This window comes from Ovis canadensis, chromosome 18, assembly GCF_042477335.2.
Source record: "Ovis canadensis isolate MfBH-ARS-UI-01 breed Bighorn chromosome 18, ARS-UI_OviCan_v2, whole genome shotgun sequence".
NCBI classification, from domain to species: domain Eukaryota; kingdom Metazoa; phylum Chordata; class Mammalia; order Artiodactyla; family Bovidae; genus Ovis; species Ovis canadensis.
This window is the reverse complement of record NC_091262.1, coordinates 29,069,826-29,090,976: the sequence shown is the minus strand read 5'-3', so window position 1 is coordinate 29,090,976 and position 21,151 is coordinate 29,069,826.

Below are 21,151 nucleotides of genomic sequence, written 5' to 3'. Positions count from 1 at the left end.
TCTGGTGTGCATTTCTTGGCCTGGGATTGGGGCTGGGGACCAGGAGACAGGGACTTGGCTACCTTTTACTGAATGTTCCTGGGCCAGGCAAAACTGCCAGGTGAGGGTGGACAGGGTGGGTTACTCTCCAGCATGTCTCCTGGGCTGTGCGGGCTGGTTCCAGACACTGGAGTTTCACTGCAGGCATCCTGCTGGGGCCACCCTCAGCCAGCCCAAGCACTCAGAAATTTTCACCAACAGAAAGACGTCCTTCCTACAGCAGCTTCTGTCATTTGGACACCCTTTGTGCATGAAGAAAGTACTTTTTATCCTCCACTGTTGCTGGAATGAAAAAAAGTCAATAAATAAGACTAATAAAAATATGGGAATACTTAAAAAAATCAGCAGACTGAGGGACTTCCCTAGTTGCTCCCAATACAGGGGACAAAGTTTCGATCCTAGGTCGGGGGACTAAGATCCCACATGCCACATAGTATGGTCCTAAAAAAAAAAAAGATTAGCAAACAATTCAGCGGTACATAAGAAGGATTATACACCATAGTCCAGTTGAATTCCATTTCAGGTCTCAAGGATGGGTCAACATCCACAACAAATGTGATACACCCCACTAACAAAAGACACAAACTACATGATCACCTCAATAGAGAAAAGGTGATAACATCTAACATCCATTCGTGATAAAAGCTCTCACCAAAGTGGGTGTTGAGGGAACATATCTCAACATCATAAAAGGAATTTATAACATCCCCACAGCTAATACGACAGTCAGTGATGAAAAGATAAAAACCTTGCTAAAATTGAGCAAGACAAGGATGCCCACTCACAACTTCTATTCAACACAGTATTGAAAGTCCTAGCTGTGGTGAATGAAACAAGAAATAATAGGTATTCAAATTGGAAAGGAAGAGGTCAAACTCCCCACAAACCTAAGGCCTAGAATAGAGAGCCCAGAAATAAACCCACCCACCTATGGTCAATCTACAAGGAAAGCCAGAATGTACAGCGCAGAAAAGTCTCTTCAGCGGTGGTAGGAAAGCTGGACAGCTACATGTATTAACACATGAAATTAGAACACTTCATATACAAAAAGACAAAGGCCAAAATAAAAGATGACATCATAAGACTCCAAGAAAACATGGGCAAAACATTCTGTCATAAGTTGTAGCAATATTTTCTTAGATCAGTCTCCCAAGATGAAATAAAAAATAAATGATACCTAATTAAACTTAAAAGCTTTTGCACAGCAAAGGAAACCATCAGCAAAATGAAAAGGCAACGTATGGAATGGGAGAAAATATTTGCAAACAACGCAAAAGATAAGAGGTTAATATGCAAAATATACAAACAGCGCATACAACTCAATAGGAAAAGAACAAACTCCCCAGTCAAAAAAAAGGGCAGAAAACCTAACTAGACATCTCTGCAAAGAAGACAGTGCCGATTGCCAATAGGTACATGAGAAGATGCTCAACATCACCATTAGAGAAATACAAACCAAAACCACAGTGAGGTATCACCTCACAAGGGTCAGGACCATGATCAGAAAGTCTATAAATGAATGCTAGAGAGGGTGTGGAGACGTTGGTACAGTCACCACAGAGAACAGTACGGAGGGTCCTTTCAAAATTGAAAATAGAGCCACCATATCATCCAGCAGTCTCTCCCCTGGGCGCATATCCAGAGAAAGTGAAAGGTAATTTAAAAAGATCCACGCACCCTAGAGTTCATAGAAGCACTACTTATGATAGTCAAGACGTGGAGACCGCCGAGGCGTGCACCAGCAGACGACTGGCTTAGGATGTGGTCTATATGAACAAATATTAATCAGCTGTAAAAAATCATGAAATATTGCCATTTTTAGCAACATGGACGGACCCAGAAATGATCACACTAAGTGAAGTAAGAGAAGGACAAATAGGATACCACTTCCATGTGGAATCTAAAAAAAATAATACAAGTTAATCTGTATACAAAACAGAAACAGACTCACAGAGGAGAAAACAAACTTGCCGTCGTCATCCAAGGGGAAAGGGAGGGGTGGGGAGGAATACATTTGGAGTATGGGATTAACAGATACAAGCTACTATACATAAAATAGATAAGCAACAAGGATTTACCGTATAGCACGGGGAACTATGTTTAATATTTTATAATAACCTATGATGGAAAGTTATCTGAAAATATATATACACACACACATAGCTGAGTCACTTTTCTGTATACCGAAAACCAACACAATATTATAACTCAACTATACCTCAATTAATAAAAAATTGTGGGCACAGGCAAGACACACCACTGGGCGCTGTGGGTGACCTGACCTCATGGTGCACCCTGGTGGCAGGGTGAGGGCACCTCTGCTCTCAACCTCAGGGTGCCCAGGCCTCCAGAGCCCAAACTGGGCTTTAACACTGTGAAGTAATGCTTCAGATGCTGAGGTTGAGGTATTACAGCACGTTTCTCATAAAATTAATCATCACCTGAGTGAGTGAGTGATCTCAAAAGTACAGTGCTGGTAGAATAGCCAGGAACAGCTGCCCTGCACGGCCTCCAGCGCCACCCCCGGGAGGACACTCCGGCCCCATCACACTGTTCACTCCTGCCGCAGTGCTGAGACCAGCCAAGGCAAGCACCTTCTCCTCCCAGGCCTGGTATCTGGACACTTGGGATCGGCCTTGGGTCAGGCTGCTGTAGAAAAGGCCGACAGGAAGCAGAGATGTGTTTCTGCTTTATGCAGCTGTGCCGTGAATGTAAAGAAGCCAAGACCAGAGTGGCTGCACAGGGTTGGGCCCAACCTCCTGTCTGGTGAATCTGCTGGCTTGCACTGAGGCTTCTACCTCCTGGCCCAATATGGCCACCTAGGCCCTGCCATCTCATCTGCATTCCAGGCACTGGGAGGGGAAGATTATGCTATAACCAGCAAACCTCTTTAAGGACACATAAGGACACATAAGCCTCTTTAAGGACACATAATTTCTGCACACTCCCAAGGAAGGCTGGGAAGTGTCAGTAAACCTGTATTACTGAACAAAGGGGAGAGAGGCTACCAAGGGACAATACCATCTCCATCTACCTGCCTGGTGTGCAGTGGAACCTGCCTATGTGGACCTGCTGCTTCTTCTCTGAGCAGGACATGTGAGTCCAGCTATCGGCCCCTTTCAGAGCCTGGCCCTGCATGTGCTGGCATCCGTCAGCTGCAACTCTGCTGTCCCCTGACCAGTGCTTTACCTCACCTCCTTTAATCCTCACAGTGACCCCCTTAGCGGTGGGCATCCTTGTCCCCTTCCTGCTGGCGAGGAAACAGGCCAAGAGGTTAAAGCTGCTCGTCACAGGCTCACACTGGTGGGAGGCACCAGCCTGCAGTGGGCAGAAGGTGGCCTTCGGGGCTAAGCCCACTGGTTTGGGTCCCAGCTGTCTCATCTGTGTGCAGGCTCGGATAAACCGTTTGGTTCTCTGATAGAGGCTTACCGAAGGTGGGGTTAGCAGGAGGGATTAAGGTCAAGCTCTGTAAAGCACCAAACACCAGGGAGCCCTGGATACAGTCGGATGGCCACCGCCATCGCAGTGGGCGGGATATGCGCCCAGTCTGTGCCCTGCAGGCCTGACTCCAGGCTCCTTGGCTTCCCAGGGGCCGGACCGACTCTGGGATGCGAGCAGGAGTCCTCCCACCTGGGATGGGATAAGGGGTCCTGGGAACCTGGAACCCAAAAGGACCGACAGGGCCTTCAAGGGCTGTGGCTTCCAAGGCAGGAAAGAGGACAGGACTAATTGGCCATAAGGCACCTTTGCCATAAAAAATAATGAAAAAGAAAAGGTCTGTTTGGTCAAAGCTATGGTTTTTCCACTAGTCAGGTATGGATGTGAGAGTTGGATCATAAAGAAGGCTGAGCACTGAAGAATTGATGCTTTCGAACTGTGGTGTTGGAGAAGACTCTTTTGAGAGTCCCTTGGACTGCAAGGAGATTCAACCAGTCCATCCTAAAGGAAATCAACCCTGAATATTCACTGGAAGGACTGATGCTGAAGCTTCAATACTTGGGCCACCTGATGAGAAGAGCTGACTCATTAGAAAAGACCCTGACGCTGGGAAAGACTGAGGGCAGGAGAAGGGGATAGTAGAAGATGAGATGGTTGGATAGCATCACTGACCCAATGGACATGAGTTTGAGTGAACTGTGGGGGACAGTGAAAGACAGGGAGGCCTGGTGTGCTGCAGTCCACGGGGTCACAAAGAGTCGGACACGACTGAGTGACTGACAACAAAGAGAGCAATGTTTGAAAGGGCATGACAAAGCATGAGAGATGAAGGACAAAATTAAACGCCCTCCAACAGCAGGGTCAGTGTCTCTGGAGCTGCAGAGTTTCCCAGGGTGAGGAGGGGCGCCCACTGCCCACTGCCTCCCCTCCCTGCTCCTCAGCCGGGCCTTCCTGGGCCAGGGGGCCCTCCCGGAGGTTCCAGAAATTTACTCCATAAGGATCTTCGCCATCAACATCTTTGTCCCCAGCATTTTCACGGCCTAATAGGCCATAAGGCAGTGTTGGTGTAGAAAGTAAAATAACTGGTTGACAGTTTCACAACTGGCTTCATTTGCCCCTTGGTGCCATCCTCCTATTTGCATATCACGTAAATCTTAGGAACTTTCAGGAACCACTGGCATTTAGCATTTTCATAACCACGTATGCAGTGACAGGTAGACGTAGGGGGTCTGAAAATGGTGGATGACGGACCTCCCTGGTGGTCCAGTGGCAAGACTGAGCTCCCAATGCAGGGGGCCTGGGTTGGATTCCTCAGGGAACTAGACCCCACACACTGCAGCCAAGAGATCACATGTCTCAACTAAAGAGCCTGATGCAACAACTAAGACCCGGCACAGTCAAATAAATACATATATTTTTAATCGTGGATAAAACCACTACGTATATGGCCACGACATATACGACAGAGGGTGAGATGGTTGGATGGCATCACCGACTCGATGGACATGAGTTTGAGTAAGCTCCCAGACTTAGTGATGGACAGGGGGGCCTGGCGTGCTGCAGTCCATGGGGTCGCAAAGAGTCGGACAGGACTGAGCGACTGAACTGATGTGGCCATGAGGCTTCCCAGGTGGCGCATTGGTAAGGAATCTGCTGCCGAAGCAGGAGGCGTGGATTCAACCCCTGGGTCGGGAAGACCCCCTGGAGGAGGAAACGGCAACCCAGCCCAGCATTCCTGCCTGGGAAACCCCATGGACAGTCCACGGGGCTCAAAAGACTGAGCAGCCGAGCACACACGCAATATGGACGCGACGAAACTTACTGGAGGTGGGAAGTGAGAGAGTGAAGCCATACTGCCTGCTGTACTAGGCAATGGTGACAGCAGTTTGCAAACCCTTCTGTGATTTGAAGACGCAGAGCTGAAGCTACATTTCCAGTAGAACTTTGGAACATCTATCAGTGGACATGTGACAAAACACCAGAAACAGTCTTGAAAGAAGTTTTCACAACACAACACAGAGCTCACCTATGAATATGCTCTTTGTGCTTGGAAAACAGATATTTAATACCTTTCTTAATGAAGGAGGAAAGTTGAATGAAAAAGTGTGATGTCGGCAAAACAAATGAGTAAGTCAAAAAATGTATAAAATACTATGACTTGGAAGATAAGTTCAGTTCAGTTCAGTTGCTCAGTCATGTCCAACTCTTTACGACCCCATGAACTGCAGCACACCAGGCCTCCCTGTCCATCACCAACTCCCAGAGTTCACTCAGATTCACGTCCATCGAGTCAGTGATGCCATCCAGCCATCTCATCCTCTGTCATCCCCTTCTCCTCCTGCCCCCAATCCCTCCCAGCATCAGAGTCTTTTCCAATGAGTCAACTCTTCGCATGAGGTGGCCAAAGTACTGGAGTTTCAGCCTCAGCATCATTCCTTCCAAAGAAATCCCAGGGCTGATCTCCTTCAGAATGGACTGGTTGGATCTTCTTGCAGTCCAAGGGACTCTCAAGAGTCTTCTCCAACACCACAGTTCAAAAGCATCAATTCTTCGGCACTCAGCTGTCTTCACAATCCAACTCTCACATCCATACATGATCACAGGAAAAACCATAGCCTCGACTACATGGACCTTAGTGCAAAGTAATGTCTCTGCTTTTGAATATGCTATCTAGGTTGGTCATAACTTTTCTTCCAAGGAGTAAGCGTCTTTTAATTTCATGGCTGCAGTCACCATCTGCAGTGATTTTGGAGCCTGAAAAAATAAAGTCTGACACTGTTTCCACTGTTTCCCCATCTATTTGCCATGAAGTGATGGGACCAGACACCATGATCTTCGTTTTCTGAATGTTGAGCTTTAAGCCAACTTTTTTGCTCTCCACTTTCACTTTCATCAAGAGGCTTTTTAGTTCCTCTTCACTTTCTGCCATAAGGGTGGTGTCATCTGCATATCTGAGTTTATTGATATTTCTCCCGGCAATCTTGATTCCAGCTTGTGTTTCTTCCAGTCCAGCGTTTCTCATGATGTACTCTGCATAGAAGTTAAATAAGCAGGGTGACAATATACAGGCTTGACGTACTCCTTTTCCTATTTGAAACCAGTCTGTTGTTCCATGTCCAGTTCTAACTGTTGCTTCCTGACCTGCATATAGGTTTCTCAAGAGGCAGGTCAGGTGGTCTGGTATTCCCATCTCTTGAAGAATTTTCCACAGTTTATTGTGATCCACACAGTCAAAGGCTTTGGCATAGTCAATAAAGCAGAAATAGATGTTTTTCTCGAATTCTCTTGCTTTTTCCATGATCCAGCGGATGTTGGCAATTTGATCTCTGGTTCCTCTGCCTTTTCTAAAACCAGCTTGAACATCAGGAAGTTCACAGTTCACGTATTGCTGAAGCCTGGCTTGGAGAATTTTGAGCATTACTTTACTAGCATGTGAGATGAGTCCAATTGTGCAGTAGTTTGAGCATTCTTTGGCATTGCCTTTCTTTGGGATTGCAATGAAAACTGACCTTTTCCAGTCCTGTGGCCACTGCTGAGTTTTCCAAACTTGCTGGCATATTGAGTGCAGCACTTTCACAGCATCATCTTTCAGGATTTGAAAGAGCTCAACTGGAATTCATCACCTCCACTAGTTTTGTTTGTAGTGATGCTTTCTAAGGCCCACTTGACTTCACATTCTAGGATGTCTGGCTCCAGATGAGTGATCACACCATCGTGATTATCTGGGTCATGAAGATCCTTTTTGTACAGTTCTTCTGCGTATTCTTGCCACCTCTCCTTACTATCTTCTGCTTCTGTCAGGCCCAGACCATTTCTGTCTTTGGTACAACTCACAAAGTCAGTTATTTCTGCACTATTGCCATGAACCTACACATATTTTAAATATATTCAAATAGTCTGTGTGTCACAAGAAAGTGTTTTTAATTTTGTTATTCATTTCTCATGCTTTACTATGTCCTTTTTAATGTCCCTCTTATTTTTCATTATTTTATCTCCTTGGACAAAGTTGCTTTATGGCCAGTTAGTTATGCAGTGGAAATATTTGGAGGAAACACGCGTAGGGCAAAAGAACCAGACATGCATCCTGGTACACCTGAGCCTGTAGATTATAGTCAGGAAAGAAGGACCTTAAAAAAAAGAAAATAGAGTGTAGCTGATCTACAATATTGTGTTAGTTTCAGATGCACAGCAAAGTGATTCAGTTATACGTTCATGTGTTTTATCTGTGTGCATGCTGAGTCATTTTAGTCGCGTCCGACTCTTTGTAACCCTATGGACTGGAGCCCACCAGGCTCCTCCATCCATGGGATTTTCCAGGTAAGAATACTGAGTGCGTATTATATTCATCAAGAATACTGAAGATACCTCCAGGGGAACCTTCCCAACCCAGGAATCGAACCCACGTCTCCTGCGGCTCTGGCACTTCAGGAGGATTCTTTACGTTGAGTCATCTGGGAAGCTCAGATGTATATTGTTCAGTCTCCCAGTAGTGGCCGACTCTTTACGACCCCGTGGGCTGCAGCACGCCAGGCCTCTCTGTCGCTCATCATCTCCCGAAGTTTGCCAAAGTTCATGTCCATTGCACTGGTGATGCCATCCAGCCATCTCATCCTCTGATGCCCTGTTCTCAAATATATACGAGACCTCAAATATATTTCCTTTTCCATTATAGAAGGAGCTGGCAGGTCCCATGGGACAGGAGCCCATGGCCCAGGCTCCTTCAGGGCCAGCCAGGGCCCCAGCCCCCCTGGCAACCCTCCCGCCCCGGTACAGGAAGGGCAGGGGCCGCCCGGCCTTGAGGTCCACTCCAGGGCCCGGGTGGGCAGGCCTGGGCAGGAGTTGGGGTCCCTCTCCTCCCCGCCGGCTCGTGTGGCCCTGCTCCAGGGGCCCTGGCCAGACCTCAGGTGACGTGCCCAAGTGCCGGCAACCCCGTCCAGGGGTCCCAGGGCAGCACTCACTCGCTGAGCCTTCTCCTGACCCTCAGTGCTCCCCGGGGGACACGGCTGCAGAAGCCGCTCCTGGGCTCACTTCCAGCCTTATGCACCCTGACGCAGCAGGCAGGCCCTGGACCCTGGCTGGGAGACGTGCCAGCTGTGCCTGTTGGGCCCCCTGAGCACAGCGTGTGAATCTGTAACAGGTCCACGAAGCCAAGATCCCGTTTCCCTGATCCTGAGAAGGACGTGAGGGCCAGTCAGAGGCACAAGCCCTCCCCCGGGCCGGGCAGAGCCTGCAGGTGGGATAGTGCTGGGTCCTTGCAGCCCGTCTTCCTGTGCCTGCTCACCTGGCCGCCAGGTGCTTGCCCAGGCCAGGGCCTCCTGGCCACTTTGTAAGAAGTGACTGTGAAGGATCCAGTGGAGAAGTTCGCACCAGGTGCTCTTCACCCTCATAGATGCACGTGCATCTGATGCCAGGCTCGGGGATAGCCCTCCAGCACCAGCTTTTGTATTGCTTGGCTTTTGTGTGTCCCCCTGTCCTACTGCTCCAGACAGATAGGACCCTGTGGCTATCACACACTTGGGCCTTGCAGCAGACACTCCAGGTCCCTGTGCTTCAACTGCGTGCATGCTGAGGCGCTTCAGTCATGTCCGACTCTCTGTGACCCCATGGACCTTAGCCCGCCAGGCTCCTCTGTCCATGGGATTCTCCAGGCAAGAATACTGGAGTGGGTTGCCATTTCCTTCTCCAGGGGATCTTCCTGATCCAGGGATCGATCCCGCATCTCTTATGTCTCCTGCACTGGCCATTTCACCGGGTCCTTAGGAGAACTGAACACATGTGAGTCTTAGACAAAGTCCTGAGACCCGCACCTGGCACTCAGGAAACGCTCCACAAAGGTGAAAGTGAAAGTCGCTCAGTCATGTCTGACTCTGCGACCCCATGGACGGTATAGTCCATGGAATTCTCCAGGTCAGAATACTGGAGTGGGTAGCCTTTCTCTTCTCCAGGGATCTTCCCAACCCAGGGATCGAACCCAGGTCTCCTGCATTGCAGGTGGATTCTTTACCAGGTGAGCCAACAGGGAAGCCCAAGAATACTGGAGTGGGTGGCCTATCCCTTCTCTAGCAGATCTTCCTGATCCAGGAATCAACCCGGGGTCTCCTGCATTGCAGGCGGATTCTTTACCAACTGAGCTCTGGGGGAAGCCCCACAAAGGTGAGCCATTGTTAACTCTTACCGTGAGCTTCCTGTTGGTCAGCACCTTTCCCTGAGTTGAGACCCCAGCTCGTCCCCACACACGTATCCGTGTACATCACCTGCGGTTTCGAGGTTAGGGGTTATCAGCTGGATCACCACAGGTATTTTTGTGAACATCACTCTTTCTCCTGTTGATGCTTCGGGCCATGTTATACCCAGAGGTCAGAGTGCCTCGCAGTTTTCATGGAAAAGACGCAGGCGCGGAGGTGAAAGGGAGGGTCTGCACCGGAAAAGCGTGTAGCTTCAAAGCTACGCAGATCCGGACTGATCTCTGGCATCACCCTCAGCAGCGTGGCCTTGGGCAAGAGACTCTCTAAGACTCGTTTTTCTCGTTTGTAAAATAAAGAAGAATCCTTTTACCTACCTGGAAGCATTGGTGGTGGCGGTAGTGGTGGTGATTTAGTTGCTAAATTGTGTCCAACTCTTTGTAGCCCACCGGGCTCTTCTGAGTGGGTTGCCATTTCCTCCTCCAGGGGATCGTCCCAACTCAGGGATCGAACCCACATCTCCTACACTGCAGGAGGATTCTTTACTGCTGAGCCACCAGGGAGCCTGGAAAGATTGTTAAGGGGCTTTGTATAAGAACATGCGTATTTTTTTCTTTCCTTAAAAATTGAGTTGGGTTGGGAGAAATCTGGGGGTTGTCGGGGGCGGGGGGGGGGGGCGGGGTGGCGGGGATGGTCCTCCAGCTTCAGGCTCTGCAGGGGGCTTCAATCCCTTTGGGATGCAGACCTCGGGCCCTCAGGCATCAGGGACCTTGCTTGTCAGCTCAGGTGTCTGTCCTGTCTAGCTTAGGGCATTTTTTTCTAGGTGGGCTGCAGAGTGGGGTGGCGCGGAGGCGGGGGGCGGGGGGGGGGGGATGCAGGGGAGGCCTTCAGAAGAAGGCTGAGCGAAATAACTGTGGTCAGGACCTGGGTGGTACCAGGGAGCCTCAGCACCAAGTGGGTGGGGTGGGATGGGATTTTCTGAGGAGCATTTGGTTTAGAGAGAGTGGGTGTTTGTGCCTGTGTCCAGGACGACCACATGTCCTGGTCTCAGGATGTGGGAAAGCCCCCTGGAGACCAGAATAGTCGCTTGCTCCTCCCGAGGTCCCTCTGCCGACCCCTGGCCTTCCAGGCCCCCTGAGCCAAGGAAGCCTGGCTCTGGGACTGCGGCTGACCTGGGCGCGGCAGCTGGAGGTCAGAGCCCTGGGGTCACAGCAGAGGAGGGGGCTCTCGGGCCTCCGGCCACGTGAGGGCCACGGGAGGACCCCAGCACCTCTCCGGTCCCACGTCTGTTCAGGAGGACCGGTCGCTGCTTTGCGGGGTTGTATACACACACTCCTGTCTGAACGCACCCGGGGCGTCCCCCAAGGCAGGCGCTCAGTCACTGGCTTGTTGAGCTGAACTGGTTAAGAAGGGAGTTGTGTTGGCCTTTCTGCAACAAAGAGAGAGGAAGGGCCTTGCTCTGGGAACCCAGAAGAAGCTTCCAGACATCCCGGTACTGCACAACTAATTCATCTGATGCAGAGGGCACCACCCCACACAGGGCACTGGCTCCAGGTGGGGGCCTGTTCCCCTCCCGGGGTCCTCCCCTCCCTGTGGGTGACAGGCCCACTCATGTGCTCACATCACACCTCTGCCTGCCTGCCCCCTCCTCCGCCCCAGCCAGACCCCCATGATTGTAAAGTTGTTTCCAGGTAGACCTGTGACACCCAGGGTGGTCCCACCCGAGCAGCACCCTCCGGGGTGGGGGTCCAGAGGAGGAAGACGGGCAGCTCTCCTGTTCCCAAGATTAATCCGAAGGCCAGCATGGAGGGGAAAGCGGGCTGAGACCGGGTGGCTTCTCTCCCTCTCGGTGGCTCATTTCAGCTTCGCAATATCTTTGAGACAAGCCTACCCGTGTCCGCAGAGGGGATACGCTGGTGCTGTGGTCCTACGAGGGTCTTGTCTCTTCCTCTCTCCAGCCCCAGTTCTCAGGGAGAGACATCAGAGTTTAACACGAGCGAAGAGACGGTACCCCAGAGGCCGGGCTGCTGAGTGCGGCTGGGGGTCTGGCTCCCCCGCTCTCCAGGCTGTGCTCTGATGCTCCAGTGGGCCACGGCACCCCTGGCCCCCGGCCCCTCCCGGGGGAGGCTAAGCTGTGCTCCGGCCTCACAGGTGGTGTGTGCCATCCCATACCTGAGCCCCCAGGGTGCGCGGCGCAAGGTGGTCTAGGGGTGCACTGGGAGTCAGGGCAGCGGGGGCCCAGGTTGCAGCCCCCCTTGTCTGTGGGTACCCTTATCCAGAAGTTTCCCTCACTCCTCAGGAAAATAAAGACCTCTTTCCACAGTGTCCTGTGCCCCCAGAGACGTTTCCAACAGAGTCATTTTGGGGGACGTGTTAGGAAAAGCATTATCAGAAAAGAGAAAGCACTCCAGAATTCTGGGGGTGCGGGAAGGGTCAGAGGAAACTCCATCAGAAATCCACGTTTGCCCCTGAACCCTGGCTGCAGGAAGCCCAGAGCCGCCTGGGAGCCTCAGCGCTGAGGCCACCCTCTCCCACGTCTTGGTACACACGCCTCCTCCTCCAGCCGCGGCTCACTTCAGGAGCCAATGGTTCCTACAGTCATAGGACCTTGGCTCCTGCCTGGAAAGCAAGCAGAGTCTTAAGGAACCCACTCTGGCTCCTGACGCAGAGGCTTTTCTCCTCCGGAGGCTGAGTGCCTCCAGGAAGGGCTCAAGCTGCAACTAAAGACTCTGCACGCTGCAGCGGAGACCCGGCACAGCCAAATAAATAAATAAATGTGTTGGCCGCTCAGTCGTGTCTCTTTGTGAGCCCATGGACTGTAGCCCGCCAGGCTCCTCTGTCTGTGGGATTCTCCAGGCAAGAATAGTGGAGTGGGTTGCCATTTCCTTCTGGGGATTTTCCCGACCCAGGGACTGAATCCGGATCTCCGGCATTGCAGGCAGCTTCTTTGCCATCTGAATCACCAGGGAAGCCCCAAATAAATAAATAAATCAGTTTTTTTTTTTTTTAAATCAAATTTCTTCCGGGGGAAACAAATTCCAAATTAGCCAGTTTGCCAGTAAGGACTGGCCTCGTTGATTAGGTTACGTGGTAGACTTCTCCTATGAAGCAGACAACTTAAATCTTCAGCCCTGAATCTACTCAAAGCACATAAATACTGTGACAACTTCTAAACTTTGTAACTGCTAAACTTGTGACATCACTTTAGAGATCAACTTAAAAACGCAAGAAGGGCATGTGGTTCTGCAATTATTTTCAGGACATACGACCCTGAAAGTCTGCTGATCCCTGCCTGGGCTGCCCACCCTGTGCTGGCACGGGCCCAGGTGAATTTCTCTCTGCCTTCTGGGCCCCCTGGGGTAGAAGAGCCCCTGAAGCCAGAAAGGCTCAGAAGGATCATTTTGGATTCCCCTGATTGGAATAAATTTACTGCATTATTGGACTTCCCTGGTGGTACAGCGGATAAGAGTCCGCCTGCCAGTGCAGGGGAAGTGGGTTTGATCCCTGGCCCGGAGGATCCCACATGCCTCGGAGCGACTGAAGCCTGCGTGCCACAACGATGGAGCCTGTACTCTAGCGCCCATGAGCTACCGATACTGAGCCTGCACACGGCAACTACCGGAGCCTGTGACCCTAGAGCCTGTGCTTGGCGACAAGAGAAGCCACCAAAATGAGAGGCCCACACACCGCAGCTAGAGTCCCCCCCCTCACAGTAAGAAGCCCACGGACGGGGGAGCCTGGCAGGCTACAGTCCCCCCTCTCACAGCAAGAAGCCCACGGACGGGGGAGCCTGGCAGGCTATGGTCCCAAGAGTCAGACACGGCTGAACGACTAAGCACGTATGCGTGCGTCACGACTAGAGAAAGCCCAGACACAGCAGCGAAGGCCCCGCACAACCAAAAAAAGATAAATAAATAACAAAAAATGTACTGCATTATTGAACGTAAAAGGCTATGTGGCCATCAAATATTTCCTAAGCTTTTAATGACGTGGAATGACGATCATGACACATTACCAAATAGAGAAAGAGCAGGCTTATCTCATTTTGTAAAATAAACTGCGTTCATTGAAAAGAGATTGGAAGAATATATCAAACTGTGAAGTGTGCTTATTTCTAGATGCTCACTGTAGGTGATTTTTAAGAAATAGTTTTATGGGGTGTAATAGATATGCCATAAACTGCACATACTTAAACTGTACAATTTTATACCATTTGAGATACGAATATACCCATGAAATCATCACAGTCATCAACTGTGGTGCCACATCCTTCACCAAGAAAGCCCTACACCAAGGGTGTAACTCAGGGGCTATTAGTGTACGCAGAGTTACGTGACCTTGATCAGAGTCTATGTTAGAGTATTTTCTTTTCTTTCAAAAGAAACCCCATCCCCATGAGCAGCCACTCTCCTTCCCCGCCAACTGCTGAGGCTCTCCCTGCCTTTGCCTGTACTCCGGACGTTTTGTATAAACGGAATAAAACAGTATGTGGTCCTCTGTGACTGGGCTCTGACTCTGCACGATGTTTTCAGGCTCATCCTTGTAGCAAGTATCCGTACACTATGGTTAACCACTCGAGAAACTGTCAGAACATTTTCAAAAGTGGCTGCGTCACTTTATATTCCCAGGAGCAGCACACGAGGGTTCTCATTTCTCTATACCCTCCTGCACACTTGTTATCTGTTTTTTGGGTTTTTTTTTTTAACCATTATAGCCTTCCTAGTGAGTGTGAATTGATATTTCATGTTCTGTGGTTTTGATTTGCATTTCTCTGATAACTAATGATGTTGAACATCTTTGCATGAGCTTATTGGCCATTTATGTCTCTTCTTTGGAGAAACGTCTGTTCAATGGCTTTGCCCATTTTGAAATTTGGTCATTTGTCCTTTTATTATTCAGTTGAAAGTGTTCTTAATATATTCTAGATAAAACTCCCGTGTCAGATGAACAGTTTTTAAAAATATTTTCACCCGTTCTCTGTGCTGTCTTTTCACTTTCTTGACGGTAGCTTTTGAGGCGCAAAAGTTTTTAAATCTGATGAAGCCCATCTTATTATTTTTTGCCATTTGTGGTTTTAGCCTCCTATCTACGAAGGCTGTGCCTAACCTCAAGGCATGAAGATTTGACCCTGTTTTTTCCTTAGCTCTTACAGTAGTGTTAGTCCCTCAGTCGTGTCCAACTCTTTGTGACCCCATGGACTGTAGCCCACCAGGTTCCTCTGTCCATGGGATTCCCCAGGTACGAATAGTGGAGTGGGGTGCCCTTTCCTTCTCCAGGGGATCTTCCTGACCCACGGAGAACCCATTACAGGCAGATTCGTTACCATCTGAGCCACAGGGCCCAGGTTACTTACTATGTGTGGTGTGTGTGTGGGGGTAGTATGTGTCTAATTTCAATTTTTTTCACATGTATGTATTCAGCTGTCCCAGTATGATTTATTGAGAAGACTGCTCTTTCTACATTGAGTAGTCCTGACAGCCTTATCAAAAATCAGTTGATCACTGGAATTCCCTGGAGATCCAGTGGCCAAGAATTCACCAATGCAGGGGACACAGATTCGATCCCTGGTCAGGGAAGATTCCACATGGGGCGGGGCAGCTAAGACCATGTGTCACAACCACCGAGCCCACGCATTCCAGAGACTGTGCCCTGCAACGAGAGAAGCCACTGCAATGAGAAGGCATGCGCCACAACCCGAGAGCAGCCCCTACCCCGCCGCAGCCAGAGAAAGCCCGTGCCCGGCAACGAAGACCCGGCACAGCCAAAGCAGAGAAATAAAAAAGGTTCAGAAATCCACTGACCATAAGCGTGACAGCCCAGTTTTGGACTCTCAATTCTACTCTGCTGGCTTAAGGACAGATCTCCGTGTCTGTCCTTGAGCCGGTAACACCCTGTCTTGATAACCATAACTCTGTAGCGAGTCTTGAAACTGGGAAGTGTGTGTCTTCGAACTTGGCTCTTCTTTTTCAAGACTGTTGTAGCTGTTCTGGATCGCTGGAATTCCCATACGAAGTTTAGGGTCAGCTTGTCAGTGTCTGCAGGGAATCCCAGTTGCTGCTGGGCTTTTGATAAGGACCGTGTGAACCCATAGATTAATTTGGGGAATACTGGCCTATTAACAATGGTAAGTCTCCTGATCCATGGACACAGATGTGTTTTCACTTACTTAGGTCTTCTTTTATTTCTTTTAACAATATGTTGTTGCCTTTGGAGCATCAGTTTTTCACTTCTTTCTGTTAAATTTGTGGAACACAGTTACACTGACTTCTAACATCCTTGTCTGGTAATTCTAACATCTGTGTCAGTTCTGCGTCAGGTTACAGAACTTTTATCCTCACTATGGATTAAATGTTTCCTGACATGTGTAGTCATTGTCCTGGATGCCAGACACTGTGACTGTAACTCTTGTGTGCTGGCTGTTTGCCTGGATACTCCTGAACTTTGTTTTGGGACATGGCTAAGTTATTTGGGAACAGCTGGATCCTCTTGCACGTGTGTGTGCTCAGCCGTGTCCGACTGTTTGCGACCCTGTGGACTGTAGCCCACCAGGCTCCTCTGTCTGTGGGATTCTCAGGCCAGAATACTGGACTGGCTTGCCATTTCCTCCTGCAGATCTTCCTGACCCAGGGATCGGACCTGCATCTGCTGCACTGGCAGGGAGATTCTTTACCACTGCGCCATCTGAGAAGCCCAGGCCTTGCTTTTCAAGACTCAGTAGAGCTGGAGCAGTGCTCCCTCTAGGGCTAATGAGTCCCTGTTTCCTAAGAAAGAGCCTCTGTGTGGCCTCTGCCCTGTGCCCTGGGAATGGTTTTACCAGGCCAGCTGGTGGGAACAGGCCCTACGCCTGGTCCAGGGTGACACAGGCACTTTGATTCTAATCCTCTGTGCTCATTCGCCTCAGTCGTGCCTGCCTCTGCGCGACCCCATGGACTGCAGCCCGCCAGGCTCCTCTGTCCGTGGGATTCTCCAGGCAAGAATACCGGAGTGGACTGCCATGCCCTCTTCCAAGGGAGCTTCCCGACCCAGGGATGGAACCCTTTTCCCTTGTGTCTCCTGCATTGGCAGGTGGGTTCTTTACACTGGCGCCATGGGCCCATTTACTTGGCTGCACCGGGTTTTCCTGCTGGGATCTGTCATCGCGGCCCTCTGCTTCCTTGTGGTGGCATGCGGGCTTCTCTCTAGCTGTGGCACGTGAGCTCTGTAGTTGCAGTCAGGCCTTAGCTGCCCCCAAGGCATGTGGGATCTTAGTTCCCCAACCGTGGATCGAACCCGTGGCCCCTGCATTGGGAGGCACACTCTTAACCTCTGGAGCACCGGGGAAGCCCCCTGTCCTGCCAGCTCCATCTCATAGCTCTCAGCTCCATCCCCGCAACTCGGGGAGTCTCCCAGATTCCACCTGTGTCTTCATCCTTGGCTGCCGCTGGGAAGCTCAGGGCAGTTGCAAGGTTTAAGGTGGGCTCAGACAGGGCCTTGGTCTCTCAGGGGTAACTGTACTTTGTTGTTTGATTTCCAGCGTCCTTTAAACCGTCATTCCACGTATTTCGTCTGGAGTTTTGGTTGTTGTAGGAGGTGAGTAAATCTGGTCGATATTACTCCATCTTGGTTGGAGGCAGAGCTTCCTACCATAATTTTAATTTATTTATTCTACTTATTAATAGTTTCCACATTGTCTCTAATAAACACATGTTTACTTTGAAATAGGGGGGAAAGCGGTGGTATAAACCAGCCCTGCATGTTATTTGTAAGAGTTAAAAGTTGGAAACACCTGAAGTCCCAACAGTGACATGTATACAGTGGGATATTAGGTACCCAGTGTTCATATGAAAATGTGAAAAGAAGTAAGTAAGATATGTGTCTATATAGAACGTGGCTTTAACTCTGATAAATAAAAATGTGTACAAAGACTGTTGGTGCGAATGTAAATTGGTGTAGCCACTATGGAGAACAGTGTGGAGGATCCTTATAAATAAACCAGTCACCATGTGATCCAGCCACCCCATTCCTGGGAGTGTGGTTAGAAAAGACGAAAACTCTAATTTAAAATGATACATGTGGGGCTTCCCTGGTGGTCCAGTGGCAACGACTCTGTGCTCCCAATGCAGGGGCCTGGGTTTGATCCCTGATCAGGAAATCAGACCCCTGCAACTAAACTGATCCTTGCAACACGCCTGTGACTGAAGATCCTGCATGCCACGACGAAAAAGATCTGGGATGCTGCCACTAAAAGAGCCCCCAAACAAAAGGGTACATGCACCCGAGCGTTCACACGGTGCAGCTTACAACAGCCAAGACACAGAGACGGCCAGTGCCCACCAGCAGACGGCTGGCTTAGGGAGACCCAGTACACGGACACAGTGCGCTCCCACTCGGGCGCAAGGAAGCGCGAAACGGTGCCATCTGCAGCAACACGGATGGACCAAGAGAATGTTACGCTCAGTGAAGTAAGATGGAGAAAGACAAATACTATATACCATATCACTTATACGTGGAATTTTAAAACTACAAATGAATCTAGAGACAAAACAGATTGACAGACATAGAAAACAAACATTACCAAATGGGACTGGCGGGAGGGAGGAATCAGGAGTATGGGATTAACAGATACAAAGTACTATACATAAAACAGGCAAGTAATGAGCTTCCCAGGTGGCTCAGATGATAAAGAATCTGACTGCAGTGCAGGTGACCCAGGTTCGATCCCTGGGTCAGGAAGATTCTCTGGAGGAGGAAATGGTAACCCACTGCAGTATTCTTGCTTGGAGAATCTCATAGACAGAGGAGCCTGGAGGGCTACAGTCCATGGGGTTCACAATGGTTTGGACATGATTGAGAGACTGACACACACACACAGATTAAATAAAACAGATAGCAATTGAGGATTGACTGTGCAGTATCATGGCATCTGGTCCCATCGCTTCATGGGAAATAGATGGAGAAATGGTGGAAATAGTGTTAGACTTTACTTTTTGGGCTCCAAAATCACTGCAGGTGGTGACTGCAGCCATGAAATTAAAAGATGCTTACTCCTTGGAAGGAAAGTTATGAGCAACCTAGATGGCATATTCAAAAGCAGAGACATTACTTTGCCAACAAAGGTCCGTCTAGTCAAGGCTATGGTTTTTCCAGTGGTCATGTATGGATGTGAGAGTTGGACTGTGAAGAAGGCTGAGTACCGAAGAATTGATGCTTTTGAACTGTGGTGTTGGAGAAGACTCTTGAGAGTCCCTTTTAGACTGCAAGGAGATCCAACCAGTCCATTCTAAAGGAGATCAGTCTTGGGTGTTCTTTGGAAGGACTGATGCTAAAGCTGAAACTCCAATACTTTGGCCACCTCACACGAACAGTTGATCCATTGGAAAAGACTGATGCTGGGAGGGATTGGGGACAGGAGGAGAAGGGGATGACAGAGGATGAGATGGCTGGATGGCATTACCGACTTGATGGACATGAGTTTGGGTGAACTCCGGGAGTTGGTGATGGACAGGGAGGCCTGGCGTGCTGCAATTCATGGGGTCACAAAGAGTCGGACACGACTGAGCAACTGAACTGAACAGGGCCAATATCTTATAATCTATAATGGAATATCATTTGCCAAAACAAATAAACCCCAAATCACTACGATGTACACCTGATTTACATATAAATTAACCATACTTCATTTTTTTCAGTATTCTAAATTAACTATACTTCAATTAAAAAAAAATGAGTACAAAGAAAACATGATGTAACATTAGTGGATAGTTTCTTTTCTGGCTGATGGGATTATAGGTGTTTAAAAATATTTTAAAAATAAATCTCAATATGTCCCACATGTTTTAGAGAATATGAATTATAATATCAAACAATGAACCCCCTGCCCCCAAATATTAAGACAGCATCCTTGCAGAGGAGTGGCTCCTATCAGGTTGGGATAGAGGGTAGGTGGAGAGGCTGTGGGTGAAGTTCTTGAAGGGCAGGTGGGGCTGAAGAAGCAGCCCTATGGTCTAGAATCCTTGGTGGAAAGTCAGCTGGAGGTAGGCACCAGCTGGGGCTTGTAGGCGGCACTTGACTCAGCCCCCAGAGTGGGCTGGGTGCCCTGTCTTCCCTGCCCCCAACTTTCACTACTTCTGGAGGCCGCTGGTTGGCCCCTGGGGCTGTGCTCCCCAGGGCAGCACTTCAGCCTCCTGTTTGCGTGATGTTCTCAGCTGCTCCGTCGTGCCCGACTCTGTGCGGCCCCATGACTGTAGCCCGCCAGGCTCCTCTTTCCATGGATTCTCCAGGTAAGAATTCTGGAGTGGGTTGCCATTTCCTCCTCCAAATGGGTCTTCCCCACCCGGGGCTCAAATCTGAGTCTCCTGCATTGCAGGCAGATTCTTTACTGCAGAACCACCAGGGAAGCCCTTGGCAGCCTCTGGCGGGCGTCACAGGCCCAAGGGGAGAGCTGTCCCCCTTCCGGCCTGGAGCACCGACTGCTCGCTCAACTTTTAGACCCTCAGCAGAGCCAGAGCCAGCTCCGTCCATCCCAGTGGCTCCTGGAGACACCTAGGGAGGGAGCCTCGTCTGCAGAGCACAGCTGACCTCTGGGATCAAGCTTGGGGATCAACCAGCCTTTCAACCTCAGCCACACATAGGAACCAACCAGAACTGCTCAAATGTTGGGGTGCTCAGACCCCCATCTCCAAGGTTCTGGGCGGGGTGGTCCCCTACCCACCTGCCGATGAGTCCAGTTTGCGCAAGGCCAAGAGAAGAGCTCTATCTAGTCCACCACCTGCTCTGTGGATGTGACCCAGCCCTCCAGTGACAAGGTCTGAGCACACAGCAACGGGAGGAGGAATCTCCTGCGCCGTGATTCTGTGCTGCCCCGTCATCTCAGCAGCTCGGCGGGGTTGTAGGGGTCCCACCTTGCAGATGGAGAGACTGAAGCCTGTCTCTTCAGCCCAGGGTCAGGCAGCAGCTCCCACGACTTGTCAACAGACTCATCGACAGCCAGAATGTTCACAGAGAATTACCTGCAGAGCAAGAATGGGATTCCATGGAGGGAAGTTCTGTTTGGAGAGTGGAGAGGACCTCGCTGCTCTGAAGGGTCGGACATGGGTGCTTCTTTCTTCACCTCCCTTTCCCCACACTTACCTCTCCTGGGGGGGGGGGGGAGTCTGGGTGTGCACCTGGGGTCTCTTGAACTATCCCCAGGGATTTCGTGAACCCTGCAAATTCCCCAGCTTCCTCCCTGGAGACTCTCAGTCATTAAACCTGGGTTAGGCCCAGGGAGGTGCATTTTTAACAGACAGCTAGTTCAAACACAGGGATCTAAAGACTGGTTTGAGGAGCTCGGGCTTAAGGGAGAACCTTGTATCTGCACATTGGCAGGATGGGCCTGGCGCTGGCTCTGGCTGGGCTGGTCTAATTCCACGAGCCTTGGTGTGATCATCCCCACATGGGGGACCTGGACCCCATTCAGGCATCAAGGGTGTGGGTCTCCAGCCAGTGAGCGCCCCTCACTCTTGGGCCTTCCA